We start from the raw sequence: 22,034 nt of genomic DNA, 5'->3' as shown, positions 1-22,034 counted from the left end.
GAGCTTTTTAAAATTTTCTCTTTCATGTGACATCGCAGTAGAATTGAATAGAGTAGGACACTCCTTCCTTTCTTAAACCCACTCTTTGCCTGCACTCTATCACACTTCCCCTTTCATTTTACTCATTAGCACATTCACAGAGAAGTTGTCCTCTCTATAATCTCTTAGTGCTAGACCTTTAACTCTTCACTTCTCTTTCATAAAGGAGTGTCTTTTAAGCCCACAAATATAATCTCTACATATAATTAAAGATCTACAATTTTAATTTTAGCCAAACTTTCTTCCCCAAGCTTCAGATTCATATTTCCACTATCCTCTTGATCTCATAACTTGAGTCCCTCAAAATGTCTCCAAAGTAACCAGTCAAGAATAGAGATCATGATCTGTCCACTTTCTTTTCCAGAACCAATTCTCTTCCAGTATTTCTTGTCACAATAAAAGGCACACGCTGTTAGATGAACCAGAAACCAAGGAGTTATCATTAACTTTTCCTTCACTCCCCCACATCTAATCTATAACATTTTCCTGTTAATTATATTTTCTAATTACATGTTGAGTCCATTTAATTGTTTCCATCCCTGATGTTAAACTCAAATCAGTCGTACCTTATCTGTGCAATATTTCAATAGTCTCCCAATCATTTAAACCTTGCGTCAGCTCATGTCCTATTTTCACTTAGATATAACACTGTTCTTACAAAGGCACCTGCAGTCATTTAAAGTTGCTACTTATAGTAGTGCAGGTTGTTTTTGGAATGACTTTTGAAGTTGTGTGTTTTAAATGTTACAGACAATAGAGTAAGTTAACTACTTAATATAATAAATGTTTTACACATATTCCCATTGTGCATACCTATGTATTTTATACAAAGTTTCCTAAGAAGACTTTCATTAAAATGTTACACTTCAGTAAATGCAACATGAATAACTTGTGAATATATCTTTTCATTATCTATTTTGGTTTCATAAAACTAATGAGACTGTTATATTTAAATAACATTTAATTTTGGTAGATGTTAAAAAAATAAAAATTTAAACTTTCTGTCACTTCATTTTCCTTTATTATGCATAAATATGTTAAAAATAAATGTTATCCAAATTCATTTTATTTGACTTAAAATCTATGAAATTTGAAAGACAGGATAATAACATTCATTAAATAGATTGATTCAATTTCCTTTAGCCAAATGTACCAGAGTGTGGTACATTAATAAATTATTCAATTGCTCAATTGATAAAATAGATAAATACATGATAGATAAAATGAATCTACAATATGCTACGTCTTATAGTAAATATATTTTATTCAGTTATGACATAGCATATAATAGATATAATTGGTTAACTGAGACATATTCCTTATTCTAATGCAGCTTAGCATCATAAAAAAGACAGAAAAAAATAATATAGTAGCTAGTAATAAGTATGAAGACAAAGTACTCTAAATGTTTATGGAAGAGATTCCAGTCATTTAACTTTAAACAAGGACTAATGGAAGAAAAGACATTTAGGGAAAAAAAGAGCTAATAAGATGAGAAAGATCATACCAGGGTAGATATGATCAACTCAATTAAATCTGATTTTTGGGAGGACTACAGAAAATGTTTGAAAATTAATGTTATACATAAGAAATGGATAATAGTTTGCTTTGACACTAATAAACAGTTTAAGGAGAAAGCCAGTGTGGGATGAAGCTGGAAATTTTAAGGTTGAATGAAATATTGGCTTTGATTTATGAATTAGATGCATTGAATTTGATTTGTAAATGGTTCATAAATAGAGATTTGGAAAAAGAATTGTAGCAAATGCAACTTTCTTCTTAAAAAATGATGATAGTTCTATGTCATTCTTAAAATGAGAAGAAAAGTAAAATTAAAGTCTTAAGTTTAAACAGAAACATACTGAACAGTACCAGAATTATAAAAAGTAATTGCTTATCAATCATGAACACTAATAGATCTATCTTGAAAAAACTCTGAGCTAATCATAATCTTCAAAATTTAAACCAATGCGTAAATTCTTGATTATTTTTAGTAAACAAATATTTATTTTATATATAAAATATGTTTACAAAATGGTGTTTTTCTAGTCCCTGGGGACACTAGAGTGAACAAAACAGACAACATTTTCTGCCATCACAAAGTATAAATTATATTCAGTGAGATAAAACATAAACACAAGTAACAGCAAAGAATGTTGGGTTATGGCAGTGATGGATAATGTTATTTGTCAACTTGACTGTGTCACAGTGTGTCCTGGTTAAACATTATTTCTGGGAAAATCTGTTAGGATATTCCTGGATGAGATTAGTAGTTAAATCTGTGGACTCGATAGTGGAGATTGCCTTTCCTAATATGAGTGAACATTATGCAATCCATTGAGATCTAGAATAGAATAAAAAGAGGGAGAATGACTAGGATTGTACCATTGGCTCTACTTGCTCTCAGATCTTTGAACTTGGATGAAATTACACCCCCAGTTTTTCTTAGTCTCCAACCTACAGATGGCAGATATAAAAAAAATCAGTCTCCTTAATCATGAAGGTAAATTCCTCATTATAAATTTCTCTATCTCTCTCTGTTCTTGGCCAATAGAAAACAAACACACAACAGACACACACATATGTGTGTATGTAAATATATATATGACTGAAGTAGCAGAGATGAAGAGAAGTAGCAGATCAGGTTATTTTATGGGCATATTAGGCAGTAGTCAGATGACCAGTCTCTAGAGTTCACTATGGCCTTTTAAAATTTTAATATTTTTTGACTTCAGTTTTCTTTTATATAAAAACAGGAATAACAGTGGCAACTAATTAAGTTAATATCTGTAGAACATTTAGAATCATACTAGGAAGTTAGGACGCACTAAGAACTGGCAAAAGAAGGAAAGGGGAGACACTATGATTTGCTAATGGATCAAGTGTCAGGAGAAGAAGATAAGAGTTAGATACTTAACTGAGAAACTGGAGGGGCTGAACTTTTCTATGTTGAAAAAGAAAGACTGACTTAAAAGGAAAACACTAGTAAAAATATAAGGAGCTAAGTTTTTGCTATCTAATGCCTTGAATGCCATTGAGATGTCTCTGTGAAAAGGTGGAGTGGGCTGCTGCAGGCCTAAAATGCAGCTACAAATTTGGAAAGTTCTAAGATGTAGACGAAATTTAAATCAAAAGACTGAATAAAAACATAAAGTGAGTAGGTGAAGATAGAGAAAAAGAAGAGTTCTAAAGACTCTCTACCAAAACATACAATTTTAGAGATGAGAAAGAAACAGAAAAAGAGAATAAGAAAGATAAAAAAGAAAAAAAGAAAATAAAAAAATAGAAAAAATCATATGAATGTAACCAAACCCTGAAAGTGCTTGTAATAATTTGAAAGAAAAATGAAGGGTATTTAAAGGTTAAGACAGTCACTAACTGTATTAGTTCAATTTCATGCTGCTATGAACAAATAACAGAGGCTGGGTAATTTATAAAAGAAAGAGGTTTAATTGATTCACAGTTCAGCATGACTAGGGAGGCCTCAGGAAACTTATAATCATGGCAGAAGTAAAAGCAAACATGTCCTTATTCACATGGCAGTAGGGAGAGAGAAGTGCAGAACAAAGCCACAAAATCTCCTTGTAAAACCATCAGGTCTCATGAGAACTCACTATCATGAGAACAGCATAGGGTAACTACTCCCATGATCTAATCACTGCCCACAAGTTCTCTCCTGCAGCACATGGAGATTACAATTCAGATTACAATTCAGGTTGAGACTTATCTGGGAACACAGAGCCAGACCATATCACCAACACTTCAAATGCTGCTGATAATCAAGTAGGATGAACACTGAGAAATGGCCATTGGATGTAGCAATTTCACATCGATTGTTGCCCTGGTCAAGAGTTTCAGTGGAGCAGTGGGAACAGATACCTTACTGTAACGGATTCCAGAGAGAATAAAAAGAAAGTAAGATTATCTGCGATGAAAATGTGAGAAATGAGACATTAACGGTGGAGAAAGCACAGTCAAGAGGACTTACTGGTTTATTTTCAGTTTTTGAAACTGCATGATATATCAGAATATTTGCATGTTTACATGACTGGTTCAGGAAAAATAAATAATTCAATGCAGAGTACAAAGGATAAACTTGCCAGAGCATTACACTAAAATAGATCAGAAAGGAGAAATAAAGTGAAAAGTGGAAAGATTGGTCTAAGCAAGAAGCATGAGTACTTTATCCGTAGAAGTAGGAGAGAATGTTAGGCATATAGGCAAAAATGTAAGAAGGTAAGCAGAAAATTGTGAATTTTTTTGTGATTACATCAATTATCTCAGTTAAAGAAGATACCATGTCATCAGCAAAGCATATTAATGGAAAGGAGGTAATATGGTATGAAATAGTCATGAAGAAGAGTAAAAGGAACATATATATGCATAAAAACGTACATATGTAGATATGCACTTAAATATATATTTATGTTTATATACACTTGCATAAACATATGTAGGGATCAAAGAAGAAGAAAAATATACATTATATATGCATGTATATATATGTATGTATATGTATAAACAAATATTAAAACTGGTACATATGTATGATATATTGTATTAGTCTATTTTCATCTTGTTATGAGAAAATACCCAAGACCAAGTGATTTATAAAGAAAAACAAGTTTAATGGACTCACAGTTCCACATGGCTGGGGAGGTGTCACAATCATGGTGGAATGTGTAGGAGGAGCAAGGGCATGTCTTACATGGTGGAAAACAAGAAAGCATGTGCAAAGGAAGTGCCCTTTATAAAAGCAGCAGATCTCATGAGACTTATTCACTATCTCATGAGACTTATTTCACAGCAAGTGAAAAACCTGCCACCATGATTCAATTACCTCCAAACAGGTCCCTCCCACAACACGTGGACATTATGGGAGCTACAATTAAAGATGAAATTTGGGTGGGGACACAGCCAAACAATATTTTTCCTCATCTGGCCCCTCTAAAATCTCATGTCCTCACATTTCAAAAACAATTATGACTTCCCAACAGTCACCCAAAGTCTTAACTCATTTAAGAATTAACTCAAAAGTCCACAGTCCAAAGTCTCACCTGAGACAAAGCAAGTCCCTTTCACCTATGAGACTGCAAAATCAAAACAAAGTTAGCTATTTCCTAGACACAATGGAGTACAGGCATTGGCTAAATACACACATTCCAAATGGGAGAAACTGGCCAAAATCAAGTGGCTACAGGTCCCATGCAAGTCTGAATTTCAGTGGGGCAGTATAATCTTAAAGCTCCAAAATGATCTCCTTTGACTCCATGTCACACATCCAGGTCATGCTGATGCAAAAGGTGGGCTCCCATGTTCTTAGGCAGCTCTGCTTCTGTGGCTTTGCAGGGTATAGCTTCCCTCCTGGCTGCTTTCATGGACTGGCTTTGAGTGTCCGTAGCTTTTCCAGGTGAATAGTGCAAGCTGTCAGTGAATCTATCATTCCGGGATTTGGAGGATGGTGTCTCTCTTCTCACAGTTTCACTAGGTGGTACCCCAGTGGGGATTCTGTGTGGGAGTTCCAACCCCACATTTCTCTTCTATACTGCCCCAGCAGAGTTTCTCCATGAGGGCTCTGCCCCTGCAGCAAAAGTCTACCTGGACATCCAGGCATTTCCATACATACTCTGAAACCTAACCAGAGGTTCCCAAACCTAAATTCTTGACTTCTGTGTACCCACCGGCTCAACACTATGTGGAAGCCACAAAGGCTTGGGGCTTGCACCCTCTGAAGTCACAGCCTGAGGTGTACCTTGCCCCTTTTTAGCCATGACTGGAGATGAAGCAGTTGCCATGCAGGGCAGCATGTCACAAGGCTGCATAAGGCAGATAGGCCCTGGGCCCAACCCAGAAAACCACTTTTTCCTCCTAAGCCTCCAGGCCTGAAACGAGAGAAGCTGCTGTGAGAAACCATGGTTTCTGCATGTCAGAAACCATGCCTGAAGACATTTTCCCCTTCTTGGTGATTAACATTTGGCTCTTCATTACTTATGCAAATTTCTGCAGCCAGCTTGAATTTCTCTGCAGAAATAGTTTTCTTTCATATTGCATTGTCAGGTTGTAAATTTTCCAAATTTTTATTCTCTGCTTTCTCTTGAATGCTTTGCTGCTTAGAAATGTCTTCCACCAGCTACCTTAAGTCATCTCTCTCAAGTTCAAAGCTTCCCCCATCTCTAAGGCAGTGGCAAAATGCCACTAGTCTTTTTGCATACCAAGAGTGACCTTTACTCAAGTTCCCAAGATGTTCCTCATCTCCATCTGAGACCACATCAGCCTGGAGTTTTTTGTCCATATCATATCAGCATTTTGATCAAAGCCATTTAACAAATCTCTGAGGAGTTTCAAACCTTTCTATATTTTCCTCTCTTCTTCTGAGCCCTCCAAACTGTTTCAACCTCTGGCTGTCACCCAGTTCCAAAGTCACTTCCATATTTTTTTGTATCCTTATGGCAGCACTCCACTCTACCAGTACCAATTTACTGTATTCACCAATTTTCATACTGCTATGAAGAAACACATGAGAATGGGTAATTTATAAAGCAAAAGAAGTTTAACGAACTCACAGTTCACACAGCTTGGGAGGCCTCACAAACATGGCAGACGGTGAAGGAGGAGCAAGAGCATGTCTTACATGGAAGTAGAGAAGAAAGCATGTGCAGGTGAACTACCCTTTATAAAAGCAGCAGAGCTCATGAGACTTATTCACTATTACATGAACAGCATGGGAAAACTCACCACCATGAATCTGTTACCTCCCACCAGTTCCCTTCCATGACATATGGGCATGATGGGAGCTAGAGTTCAAGATGAAATTTCCATGGGGACACAGCCAAGCCATATCATATGTATTTTGATATATACAAATATATGTAAACTTGATTATTTTGTTTTCCTGGTAGTACTTTTAAATGCTATTTTATTGTGATCCGAAAAGATACTTGGTATGATTTCAATCTTCTTAAATTTATTAGACTTCTTTTATGATTAAACACATAATTGATCTCAGAAAATGTTTCATGCATCTTTAAGGGAATTTGTGTTTTCCTGCTGCTGGGTGAAAAGTTTTGTATATATCTGTTAGGTCTATTTGATCTATAGTATTATTCGCATCCATTTTTGTTTCTTATTTCTGTCAAGATGTTCTAGTCATTATGTAATATGGGATAATTAAGTCTACTATTATTGTATTAACTGTCAGGTTCAATTTCTTTCAGTTCTGTCAATATTTGCTTTATATACTCACATGCCCTAAATATTGATGCATATATATTTATAATTTTTATTCCTGTTGAATTGACACATTTATCATTTAAAAACTGTCATTTTTTAATGTCAAATGACAAATGACATCTTTGTCTCTAGAGACAGTGACCTAAAGTCTATTTTGTCTATATACATATAGACACCTAGTTTTTTAAATTTTTGTTTACCATTTAGGTGGAATATCTTATTCCATCCCTTCACTTATAGCTTATGTATATCCTTTAATATAAAGTAAGTTTCCTGTAGACAGTATAGAGTAATTTTTTAAAAAATCCATTTAGGTCCTACATGTCTTTTTATTGAGGAATTTAATACATTTATGTTTAAAGTCATTATTGATAAGAAAAGGCTTACTATTGGCATTTTGTCTTTTTTTTGCCCCTCTTTTTCTCTCTGGCTCGCTTTCTTCATCTTTCTTTTTTATTATTGTTATCAATAAATTTTGATTCCATTCTCTTTTTCTTATGTGTAAAAGATATTCTATATGCATTCTATAGGGCTTTTTGTGGTTATCATAAGGGTTAAATTAAATATCTTATAGTCTTATAGTTATAACATATTATTTTAAGCTGATAACTTCCCTTGCAAATAAAAACTCTGCACTTTTGCCAATGAAATGAAACTAAAAATCAATAATAATAAGAAAATGGGAAAATTCAGAACTACGTAGAGACTAAAGATACACACTCTTAAATGAATGTTGGACCAAAGAAAAAATCAAAAGGAAATTAAAAATTATCTTGAGACAAATGAAAACCAAAACACAAGACACTAAAATGTGCAAGGCACAGCAAATGCTGTACTAAAAGCAAAGTTCATAGCAATAAAACTCTACATTAAAAAAGAAAAAGTGTCTGAAATAAACAACCTAGCTTTATTCCCAAGGAACTAAAAGAAAAAAAAGAACAAACTAAGCCCAAATTTAGTAGAAGGAAAGAAGTAATGAGTATAAGAGCAGAAATAAGCAGAGAATAGACAAAAACATGAATAAAGTAATAGTTATTTTTATTTGAAGAGATAAACAAAATTAACAAATTACCAGCTGGACTAAAGAGAGAAGGCTCCAATGAAATCAGAGATGCAAAATGAGACATTACAATGAATGACACAGAAATAAAAATAATCATAAGGAAAAATTATATAACAACGAATTGAAAAGAATTAAGTACATTTCTGGAAACATACAACACGTCAAGACTGAATAAAAAAGAAATAGAAAGTGTAAACACACTAATAACAATGAAATTAAAGTAGTAATCAAAAACCACTCAATAAAGACAAGCTTAGGACTAAACGACTTTATAAAATGTCTTCATGGATATTCTACAAATCATTCAAACAGTAATTAATACTAATCTAGCTTAAACTCTTCTGAAAAACAGAATAAGAGGGAGCACTTCAAACTCATTTTATAAAAGCCAGCATTATCCTGGTACCAAAGCCAACAAAAACACCACAAGGAAAAACAAAAAGAAAAGAAAAACTACAGGGTAATATCTGTGGTGAATATAGATGCAAAAATCATTAGTAAAATACTAGCAAACCAAACTCAACAGCACATTAAAAAGATTATACACCATGACCAAGTGATATATATCCCTGAATGCATTGTTGGCTCAACATGTGCAAATTCATCCATGTAATACACTGCATTAACAGAATGGAAGCTAAACACTACATGATTATCTCAGTAGATGCAAAAAAAAAAAAAAAAAAAAAATTGAGAAAGTTAAAAATTTAAAAAAAAAAAAAAAAAAAAAAAATTGAGAAAGTTCAAAATTTATAGATGATAAAAAGTTACAAATATAATTAGTATGGAAAGAATTTACCTCAACATATAAAAGCCATTTATGAAAAAAAAAATGTAACATAATCAATGTGGCTTTTAGATTTTCATCAGAGATCCAGTAAAGTCAAGAATGCCCATTTTCACACCACTTATATTTAGCATAATAGTGGAAGTTTCTCATCCAGAGTAACTGGATGAGAAACATAAATAAAAAGCATCTAAGTGGGAAAGAATGAAGCAAAATTATCTATGTACAGATGACATGATCCTATATGAATAAAACCCCAAAGACTCAATTTTTAAAAAATGGTTAGAACTGCTAAAAGATTTTGTGATGACACAAAACTAACATACAAAATCAGTAGTGTTTTTTTTTACACCAAAAGTGAACTTTTCAAAAAGGAAATAAAGAAAATAATACCATTTGCATAGCATCAAAAGGAGTAAAATACATAGAAATAAATGTAACCAAAATAATAAAAAAGTACACAGAAAACTGCTAAAACATTGATGAAAGAAATTTAAAGCAACACAAATAAGTGGAAAGTTTTCACATATTCACGGACTAAAAGAACATTGTTAAAATGTCCATGCTACTCAAAACAATCTATAGATACAATGCAATTCCTATCAAAATTCCAACGGGATTTTTTTTTTTATGGAAACAGAAAATAAAACCCTAAAATTCATATGAAATCACAAAGACCTGAAATAGCCAAAAGAAACTTGAGAAAGAAGAATGAAATTTGAGGTATTACACTTCCTGAATTCAAATTATACTACAAATCTATAGTAATCAAAATAGCATGGCACTAAAATAAAAACAGACAATTGGACAAATGTAAGAGAATAGAGAGCCCAGAAATAAACCTATGTATATATGGCCAACTAATCTTCAACCAAGATTCCTGGAATCTATAATGGTAAAGGATAGTCTCTTCAACAAATAGTGATGGGAAAACTAGATATCCCATGGGACTAGTTACCTTAATCACACATAAACTTTAACTTAAAATTGATTTAAAAACAAAAACAAAAAAACAAAAACAAAAACAAAAAACACCTAAGTGTAAGATCTGAAACCATAAAACTCCTAAACAAATACAAAGGTTAAGAGCTCCTGACATTGGTCTTGGCAATAAATTTTTTGATATGACACCTAAAGCATGGGTGATAAGAGCAAAAATAAAAATGACCATATGAAAGTAAAAAGTTTCTGCAGAGTTAAAAAACAAACAAAATAGAGAGGCAGCATATGGATTGGGAGAAGACATTTTCAAACCCTATATCTGATAAGGGGTTAATGTCCAAAATTTATGAGGAACTCATACAACACAATACCAAAAAAAAAAAAAAATCTAATTAAAAATTGGTAAAGGACTTGAGTGGACATTTTCCTAAGAAGACATACAAATAGCCAGCAGATATATGAAAAAGTGTGCAGCATCCCTATTCATCAGGGAGATGCAAATCAAAACTACAGTGAAAGATTCCCTCACATCTGTTAGGTTGGCTATTACCAAAAACACAAAAGAAAACAAGTTCTGGCAAGGATGTGGGGAAAAGGCAACCTTTGTAGACCGTTGGTGGTTCTGTAAATTGGTACAGCCATTATAAAAAGAGTATAGAGGTGCCTGAAAAAGTTAAACATAAAAACTATATATGATACAGAAATCCTACTTCTAGTTACATAGCTAAAAAAGTAAAATAAAATCAGTATCTCAAAAAGATTTCTGAACATTCATGTTCATTGCAGCATTATTCACAATAGTTATGATATGGAAACAACCGAAATGCCCCAGTGTCTGTCAACAGATAAATGGATAAAAGAAATTTTGGGGGATCCATACACCATCATCCGGCCTTGGAAAAGAATGAAATCTCGCTATTTGCCACAACATGGGCTAACCTGGAGAATATTATGCTAAGTGAAATAAGTCAGACAGAGAAAGGAAAAATCTGCATGAACTCAGTTATATTTGGAATATAAAAAATATCTAATTTACAGAAGCACACAGTAGAAAAGTGGTTATCAAGCATGCATGCAGGGGTGGGAGGAGAATGGGGAGATATTGGTTAAATGGTACAAAGTTTCAGTTATGTAGGATGAGTAAATTCTAGAGATATAATTTACAGCAAGGTTACTATAGTTAATGACATTGTATTGTAATACTTGACATTTGCTAAGAGAGGAGATCCTAAATGTTGTCACTATAAAAAAAAAGCAACTGTGTAAGGAGATGAATGTTAACTAGCTTTACTGTAGTACTCATTTCACAACGTATATGTACATCAAGATTATCAAGGCATTATGTTGTAAACCTCAAATACATGCAATATTTATAAATAAACACTATTCTATAGAAGTTAGCAAAAGCCCTCAAGTGGATAGTTTCCAAGGGTAGGACAAGTTGTCTACAGTAACTAATATTGGCTAACCATATAACAGCTATTCCCCTTTTTTCTGAAGTATTGAAAACCCAACTTCATTTAAATTCAGATATTAAAGAGTGGACCCAGAACAACACTGAACTCACATACTAGGTCTTGAGTATAAATCATATTTGTTAAAGGCAATAGCAATAAAACTATTTGCCAGTGATTGGATAGGGGTATCTGAGTGACCTCATTTTGGCCAAACAAAACAATTTCAAAGTCTCTTTATGATTTTGGGGAATATTCTCCTATGATAATATTGTCTTGCAGGAAGAGTTGCTTTCTATTTGTCCCCATTTGGGATGCTATGACATGAACAAGTGCTATTTAGATATCTGCATACAACTTTTAACAATTAAGAAAGAGCAAGATGATTTGCAGAGATGCCAACACAAAGTTCGAATGCCATAAAGCAACTAAATAAATTCTGGTGCTACACTCTTCCAGCTTTGAGAGGCAAAAAATAATATCATTGTAACTTAAACTAATATAATTGAAGTTTTATTTCACTTGAAGACAAGTATGTCCAAACTGGTATGCTGCCTATGGCAAAGTAAATGGCGAAGTAAACTCATTCTAAGATTCTTGGAAATTCACGTTACCCACTTGAGCCTGGAGGTCTTTATTGTTCTAGAATTATATATTTATTTTTCGGGGAGCATGCAACGGTTTGGTGCAAGAACATTTATAGATAAAGGAGTTTAATAGAAAACAGAGATAAAACCTTAGTTCAAGGCAAAGGGTAAGAAAATATTTAGGAAAAGCGTAAACTTTGTATTTACATTTAAATACAAAAAGTAAGAGTAGGCCGAGTGCAGTGGCTCACACCTGTAATTCCAACAATTTGGGAGGCCAAGGCAGGTGGATCACCTGAGGTCAGGTGTTTGGGTCCAGCCAGCCCAACATGGTGAAACCCCGTCTCTATTAAAAATACAAAAATTAGACAGACACGGTGATGCACACCTGTAATCCCAGCTACCTGGGAGTCTGAGGCAGAAGAATCACTTGAACCCAGGAGACAGAGGTTGCAGTGAGTCGAGATCGCACCACTGCATTCCAGCCTGGGCAACAAGGTGAGACTCCGTCAAGGAAAAAAAAAAAAGCAAGAGTAAAATTTCTAAACTAAATTCTCTTAAATAAAAAACCTTAAATACAAGAGAAAACAAGAGATAGATACCAGGGGCTGAGATTGTACAGATTTTCAGGAATCGAGATTATTTGTAACATACACTGTAAGTGAAGAAAGAAATTAAGAATACAATTTTAAAATTATTGGTGATTTGGGAGGCCAAAGTAGGAGAATCATTTGAAGCCAGGAGTTTGAGACCAACCTGAACAACATAGTGAGACCCTGTCTCTACAAAAAGTTTTAAAAACAACAAAATATTGCTTGAAAAAATGCAAATAAAAACACAGGTACTAAAACCTATGATGCAGATACAGGAAAAGCAGTATTAAGAGGAATGTTTATAGCAATAAATACCTATATTAAAAAAATTGAGAGATTTCAAATAAACAACCCAATGATGTACTTCAAGGAATCAAAAATGCAAGAATAAGCCAAAGCCAAAATTAGTAAAAGAAAAGAAATAAAGATCTGAGCAGAAATAAGTCAAATTGAGACAAAACAAGTACAAAAGATAAAACAACATTGTAGTTTTTTGAAAAGATGTTTGATGTTTAAAACTTCACAAGACATTAGATAGGTGAATTAAGAAAAAAAGGGAGAAAATACAAATAATTAAAATCAGAAACAAGAAACAGGTATCACAACAGATACCTTAAAAATACAAAAACTAGGCTGGGCGCAGAGGCCCAAGCCTGTAATCCCAGCACTTTGGGAGGCCGAGGGGGCAGATGACAAGGTCAGGAGATGGAGACATCCTGGCTAACATGGTGAAACCCTGTCTCTACTAAAAACGCACAAAAAAATTAGCCAGGGGTGGTGGCAGGCACCCGTAGTCCCAGCTACTCAGGAGGCTGAGCGGGGAGAATGACTTGAACCCGGGAGGCAGAGCTTTCAGTGAGCCAAGATCATGTCACTGCACTCTAGCCTGGGCAACAGAGTGAGACTCCATCTCAAAAAATAAAATACAAAGAATAATTAGAGACTACTGTGAAGAACCATATGACAATAAATTTTAAACCTACAGGAAATGAATACATTCCCACACATACAACCTACCATAATTGAACCCAGGAGAAAGAGAAAATCTGAAAAGACCAAAAAAAATTACAAGATTGAATCAGTAATAAAAATCTCTCAATAAAGCCAGGTCCAGGACTGGAGGTATTCCCCTCCGATTTCTATTGAACCTTTAAAAAGGAATTAATAACAATATTTTTAAAACTATTACGAATAAATTGAAGTGGAAAGAATTTTTCTTAACTTGCTTTACAAGGCAAGCATAATCCTAATACCAAAACCAGAAAAGGACACACAAAAAAAGAGAACTACAAGCCAATATCCCTAGTGAATATAGCTACCAATATCTTTAGCAAAATACTGACAAACGAAATCCAACAACAAAACAAAAAGTTAATACACGATGACCAAGTTGTATTTATCCTAGAAATGAAAAGATGGTTCAAAATGTACAGATCAACAAGCATGTTATGTCGTATCGACAGAATGAAAGACAAAGATCATGCTGAATGGGCAAAAGCTGGCAGCATTCCCTTTGAAAACATGCACAAAACAAGGCTGTCCTCTCTCACTACTCCAGTTCAACATAGAATTAGAAGTCCTGGCCAGGGCAATCAGGAAAGAGAAAGAAATAAAGGGTATTCAGATAGGAAGAGAGGGAGTCAAATTGTCTTTGTTTGCAGATGACATGATTGTATATTTAAAAAACCCCACTGTCACAGCCCCAAAACCCCTTAAGCAGATAAGCAACTTCAGCAAAGTCTCTGGATACAAAATCAATGTGCAAAAAATTACATGCATTCCTATACACCAATAATAGACAAACAAAAGGCAAATCCTGAGCAAACTTCCATTCACAATTGCTACAAAGAAAATAAAATACCTAGTAATACAAGTTACATGGAATGTGAGGGGCCTCTTCAAGGAGAACTACAAACCACTGTTCATGGGAGTAAGAGAGGACACAAAAAAATGGAAAAACATTCCATTCTCGTGGAAAGAATCAATATCATGAAAATGGCCATACTGCCCAAAGTAATTTATGCATTCAATGCTACTCCCATCAAGCTACCATTGACTTTCTTCATAGAATTAAAAAACAAACAAACAAACTACGTTAAATTTCATAAGGAACCAAAAAGGAGCCCATATAGCCAAGACAATCCTAAGGAAAAAGAATAAAGTTGGAGGCATCATGCTACCTGACTTCAAACCATACTACAAGCCTACAATAACCAAAACCACATTGTACTAGTACCAGAACAGATATATGGACCAGTGGGACAGAACAGAGGCCTCAGGAATAACACCACACATCTACAACCATCTGATCTTTGACAAACTTGACAAAAACAAGCAATGGGGAAATGATTCCCTGTTTAATAAATGGTGTTGGGAAAGCTGTCTAGCCATATGCAGAAAACTGATACTGGACCTTTTCCTTATATCTTATAAAAAATTAACTCAAGATGGACTTAAGATTTAAATGTAAGACCTAAAATTATAAAAAACCCTAGAAGAAAACCTAGGTAATACAATTCAGGGCATAGGCATGGGCAAAGACTTCATGACTAAAACACCAAAAGCATTTGCAACAAAAACCAGAATTGACAAATGGGATCCAGTTAAACTAAAGAGCTTCTGCGCAGCAAAAGAAACTATCGTCAGAGTGAACAGGCAACCTACAGAATGGGAGAAAAGTTTTGCAATCTACCCATCTGACAAAGGGCCAATATCCAGCATCTACAAGGAACTTGAACAAATTTACAAGAAAAAAAAATAACCCAATCAAAAAGTGGGCGAAGGATATCAACAGACACTTCTCAAAAAAATACATTTATGTGGACAAAAAACATATAAAAAAAGTTCATCATCACTGGTCATTATATAAGTCCAAATCGAAACAACAACGCAGTACCATCTCATTCCAGTTAGAATGGCAATCATTAAAAAGTCAGGAAACAGATGCTGGAGAGGATGTGGAGAAACAGGAACACTTTTACACTGTTGGTGGGAATATAAATTAGTTCAGCTATTGTGGAAGACAGTACGGCAATTCCTCAAGTATCTAGAACTAGAAATACCATTTGACACAGCAATCCCATTATTTGGTATATACATAAATGATTATAAGTCATTCTACTATAAAGACACACACACACGTATGTTTATTGCAGCACTATTCACAATAGCAAAGACTTGGAACCAACCCAAATGCCCATCAACGTTAGACTGGTTAAAGAAAATGTGGCACATATACACCATGGAATACTATGTAGCCATGAAAATGAATGAGCTTATGTCCTTTTCAGGGACATAGATGAAGCTGGAAACAATCATTCTCAGCAAAGTAACACAGGAACAGAAAACCAAACACTGCATGTTCTCACTTACAAGTGGGGGTTGAACAGTGAGAACATATGAACACAGGGAGGAGAACATCACACACTGGAACCTGTCAGAGTTGGGGGGCAAGGGGAGGGATAACATTAGGAGAAACACCTAATGTAGATGATGGGTTGATGAGTGCAGCAAACTACCATGGCACATGTATACCTATGTAACAAACCTGCATGTTCTGCATATGTGTCCCAGTACTTAAAGTATAATAATAAAAAAAGAAACTAATAAGGCAATGCTAGTTATAATCACTACAAAAAATATAATACTTAGGAATCAGTTTAACCAGGAGGTGAATGATCTCTGCAATGAAAACTACAGAACATTGATTTAAAAACTGAAGAGGGTACAAACAAATTAGAAAAATATCAAATGCTCATGAACCAAAAGAATCAACATTGCTAAAATAACCAAACTACTTCCAAACAATCTGCAGATTCAATACAATTGTTATGAAAATACCAATGGAATTCTTTACAGAATAGGAAAAATATCCTAAAATTTATAAAGAACCGTGAAAGCTCCCAAATAGTCAAAGCAATGCTGAACAAAAAGAACAAAGCTGGAATCATCACACTACCATACTTCAAAATACACTACAAAGCTATAGTAACTGAAACATTATGATAGTGGCATAAAAAAGAAACACAGATCAATGGAACAGAAATAAATCCCAGCATTTATAGCCAGCTGATTTTTGACAAAGGTGCCAAGAACACACTGTGGCAAGCATGTCCTTTTCAATAACTCGTTCTCAGAAACTGGATATTCATAGGCAGAAGAATGTAACTAGACCTCCACCTCTCATTTTATACAAAATAAACTCAACATGAATCAAAGGCCTAAACGTAGTACCTGAAACTACAAAACTACTAAAGGAAAACACGGGAAATACTTCAGGATATTGGTCTGAGGAAAGATTTTATGAATAAGATCTCAAAAGCACAGGAAACAAAAGCAATTAAAAATGAGATACCATACAAAAATTTTTTTGCAAAGGAAACAATCAACAGAAAGAAAAGACAACATACAAGAAGAAAGAAAATATTTTAAACATATTTATCTGAAAGGGGATTAATATCCAGAATATATAAGGAACTCAGACATCTCAATAGCAAAACAAACAACAAACAAACCAACAAAAAACATAGCCAAAGAATAAAATTTAAAAATTTGCAAATGATCTGAGCCATCATTTCTCAAAAGGAGATGTGCAAATGGCCAACAAATATATGCATAATGCTCAACATCACTAATCATCAGATAAATGTAAATTAAAATCACAATGAGGTATCATAGTTACATTGGTTATTATCAAAGGTACAGAGAAATTTGAAAGACAAAAAATAACAAATACAGGCAAGGATGTAGAGAAAAGAGACCTCTTCTGCAGTTGGTAAATGTAAACTAGTACAGCTACTATGAAAGACAGTATGGAGATTTTTCAAAAATCTGAAAATAGTACTACCATATGGTTCCACAATCCCACTACTAGGCATTTATTCAAAGAAAACAAAATCAGTATATCAAAGAGACATCTGCAGCCCCATGTTTATTGCAGCACTATTCACATAGCCAAGACATAGATCAGCCTAGGTGTCCAACAACAGATGAATGATAAAGACAGTGTGATATATATACACCATAGATACAATGGAATACTAGTTTATCATAAAAAAGAATGAAATTCTGATATTTTTGGCAACATGGATGAAACTGGAGGATGTTGAGTGAAATGAGTCAGGAACAGAAAAGTTAAAACACCACATTCTCACTTACATGCTGAAGGTAAAAAAAAAAAAAAAAAAAAAAAAGTTGCTCTCACAGAACTAAAAAGTAGAATAGAGGATAATAGAGGCTGGGAAGGATAGGAGAAAGGATGAAATAGGGAGAGATTTGTTAACAACTACAAAATTGCAGTCAATTAGGAGAAATAAGTTCTAGTATTCTACAGCATTGTACAATGACTATAGTTAACAATGATACATACTTTCAAATAGCTAGAGGGAGGATATTAAATGTTCCCAACACAAAGAAATGATCAATGTTTGAGATGATGGGTATACTAATTACCCTAATCTGCTCACTGTACATTAGATGTATTGCAACGTCACCATATATTCCACAAATATGCACAATACTGTGTCGAATAAACTTTTTATTCAAAAAATTTTTAAAAATGTGTCATGCCCTAACCACTCCTTTGTGATAAGAATTTATACTAGTAGGACTTACTAGTAGGTTAGTAAAATATTGTCTTTAGAGACAATAACAATAACAAAGAGGAAGTACTAAAAAAACAATTCTCAAAGAAAATATAAAATGATGGTTACTTTAAAAAGGGAGAAAGGGAAAAGGCAGCTTTGGCAAAGAAATAGAGTATGTATTGCTACCCTGGGGCTGAGAAGTAGCTCTTGGGCTTACAAGTATATAAATCTACAAGATTAGGTAATGCATAGACAAATAGCTCCCTGAAAGTTATAAATATTATAGAGAGTTGTAGACAGCCAAAGTAAGAACTATTCATGAATGATTACCAATGCTCTTGAAGAAGAGACACTAATTGACAGAGGATAAGGGAAATTTTGAGGGCTTTTTTTTTTTTTTTTTTTTTTTTGGCAACATGGCATCTGATGAGCTAGTGAGCATAAAAAGTAAAAAAAAAAAAAAATAAAGGTCAACATAATTGGAGCACAATCCGCAAATCATACAAATGTCAGATTCAGAAGACCACTATTGTAACTTTAAGTGCCAAGGAAAATCCTGTGAAATTAAAGTATCTGAGTGTGATCTGCAAACTGGCATACATGTAATATATCACTTTTGCATTATTACAAATCAATACATTTTGAGAATATGTTATGTACACTATAGGGCATATAAATAATATTAAAACCCTAAAAGATATTATTTTATAAAAGGTAATCAAATGAAAGTCTTAGAAACCCAACAGAAGGTCACATATTAGAACAAATTAACAGAACATTTGTCTGAATGCTGATATATTTTAATTTGATCATTCCATTTAGAAACTGTTAATAAAGTAAAAATCAAATGAAAGTGGTGAGTTTTATGTAAAGATTTTTTTTAAGACAGTCTCACTCTGGTTGCCCAGGCTGGATTGCAGTGGCATGATCTTCACTCACTGCAGCCTTGACCTCCCAGGCTCAGGGACCAAGTACCTGGGATCACAGGTATACACTATCATGACTGGCTAATTTTTTGTCTTTTTAGTAGAGATGGGGTTTCATCTCAACAGGCATCAGCCTGTTGCCCAGGCTGGTCTCAAACTCCTGGGCTCAAATAATTTGCCTGCCTCAGCCTCCCAGAGTGCTGGGATTACAGGCATGAGCTACCGTGCCTGATCTATGTAAAGTTTTGAAGGATTATGGTTTGAACTGTATTTGGAAATACATACATATAAATTTTACTTATACAGTACAATATATCATGATTATTAACTAAAAACAAAGTAACGGACAAAAACAAAATATTGCCGCCACTTGAACACAGTCTTGAAAAATAGAAAAACCAATGGCCAGAATCCTCTTAATAGAATATGGAAAAATAGGTTTCATTTTGTTTGTTTCAAACACACACACACACACACACACACACACACTCTTACACTTTTCCCCTTTAGAAGAAGCTTTTTGCTGAGTAATACTTTCATATTGTTAACCTGTTAAAAAATACAATCATACATTATTTTTCTGTTTCCTTTTTGTATTCATTCATTGGTTCTAGCACGTCTTGGATTTTATTGAGATGTGGATTATAACAAGGCAGGGGTTCCCAACCCCCAAGGCTACAGACCAGTACCAGTCCATGCCCTGCCAGGAACTGGGCCTCACAGCAAGAGGGGAGTGGTGGACAAGACCATCAACACTTGAGCTCCACCTCCTGTCAGATCAGAAGCAACATTAGATTCTCAAAGAAGCACTACTGTGAACTGTGCATGTGAGGGATCTATGTTTCACACTCTTTATGAGAATCTAAAGCCTGATGATCTGAGGTGGAACAGTTTAATCCCACAATCATCCCTCCTGCCCCACCCATGAAAAAATTGTCTTTCACAAAATCAGCCAAAAAGTTTGAGGACTTCTGTAGTAGAGCATCATTTGAGTAATCACTTTTCTTAGAAACACTTGCTAATGCTTTTTGATTTGTATTAATAATGTCAGAATTAGAAACTTTGGTCTTCATCATGAAGCAAATCTCACTCAACACCAACGATTTTGCCAGAGACCTCTCTCTGATGTGCCTGTGTGCCTGTGTGGGTCTCATAGCATGGTTCTTTTATTCTTAGAACAATTTATGTGCTTATTCCTCATTGCACAGAAATTTTCTTGACTTCTGATTTGTATGCTGTGGCCCATTCATGCAGTCTTTACATTTTCATGCTCTGTCAGGGAACAAGAATTTCCAAACATTTCTGTGAATTGGTTGAATATTACTTGTGCTGAAAACTGATTTATTTTTAGCTATCCAACAGTTGACTGTTTCTACTACATCTGTGACTCATCTATTTCCATGTAACTCTCATCAAATGATGTCATGACCCTTGAAAACTATGATCTGGAAAGTGGACTTGGCTGTTTCCAAGAAGGCTGGTCAATCCCACAGTCATGTTTGTTTACCTGAGAGTCAGCCTTAATCATTCCTAGATTACTCCAACTTTAAACAATTTTGCTTCACAGGTAAAGACAAACAGGGTACAATAATATGTTTCCAGAATTAAGAAACACTAGAACCATGTTTCAATGCTGAGTCTTTGTGTTGTAGTATTGTGTAATTTATCTTTTCATGTTTGTATGTAATTTATTTATAAATTTATATTTTTAATTTACTTTAAATTTAAGTTTAATTCAATTTAAATTAAAATTTTTGTTAAAATTTATAAATTATATAATTTACCTATCTATCAAGTTATGACATAATATAATATGTCACTGCTAAGGGCTTCTCTAATGTTGAGATATCTTTTTCTCTTAGTTTCCTTGCTACGAAATACACAATGTAGGTATTTAGTTACCTGTTAAAAGGATAAATGACTGAAGTTCATAGTAACTATATTAATTTCAGGTGAAGTCACGTTAGGTCCTTATTTTAAAAGTATTTAGATGTAATAACAGTTTACATCCTAAAGTAATTACTGGTTGTTGATGAGAGATACATGTCAGAGTTGTTTTTTTTTTCATTGAATAGTTGTATTTTTTCATTGAATACTTAATACATGTTTACCTAATTTCATAACTGACAAACACATTGCCATGAATTAAGAATATTCATAGTTTACAAGACATTAGGCAGAGAGAGAAATATGACTCAAATTCTGTTTACAAAAATGTACTCAATATACGTAACATATTTCGAGGTTATAAGTAGATCAAAAGAAAAAGATCCCCAAGACTCTGAAAAACAAAACAAAAAGAATCAGTAATATTTCAAACAACAAAAGCCATGAAACGTTTTTTCTGTTCTCCATTAGTTCAGTCCATGCAATCAACTCCTGCTCTGCTTCATATTGGGTTAGCAATATTTACAAATACATCAGTTTTTCAGTTAGTGTCCTAAATGTTTTCTCTCCAATCCTATGGCACAATCTCCAAAGTTATCAAAATCTGCATTCAAGAGTGCTTTTCATGAACTCATCCAAAGAAGCAAGCCGTGGAGTGTGCTGATTATAACTCACATTTTTTGAGGAGGATCAAAGCAAAATATTATTTGTGGATGACAAAATCTTAAGACAGCTATAGTTAAAGACAGAGCTGACAAGGAAATTTGGCTATTTCTGTGGCATACAACAATTTAACATAATAATTACCAACAACATATATTAAGACACATCAGATATTCAGGAATGAAATACAATCATGGAACACATATTGATAGCTGCACGAGGCAGGCAAATTCCTGGGCAGAGAGGGGTGGGTCTGCAGTGAAACCCAACCTTTAAGC

The sequence above is a fragment of the Papio anubis genome, chromosome 15 (assembly GCF_008728515.1).
Source record: "Papio anubis isolate 15944 chromosome 15, Panubis1.0, whole genome shotgun sequence".
NCBI classification, from domain to species: Eukaryota; Metazoa; Chordata; class Mammalia; order Primates; family Cercopithecidae; genus Papio; species Papio anubis.
Note: the sequence above shows the minus strand (reverse complement) of the source record.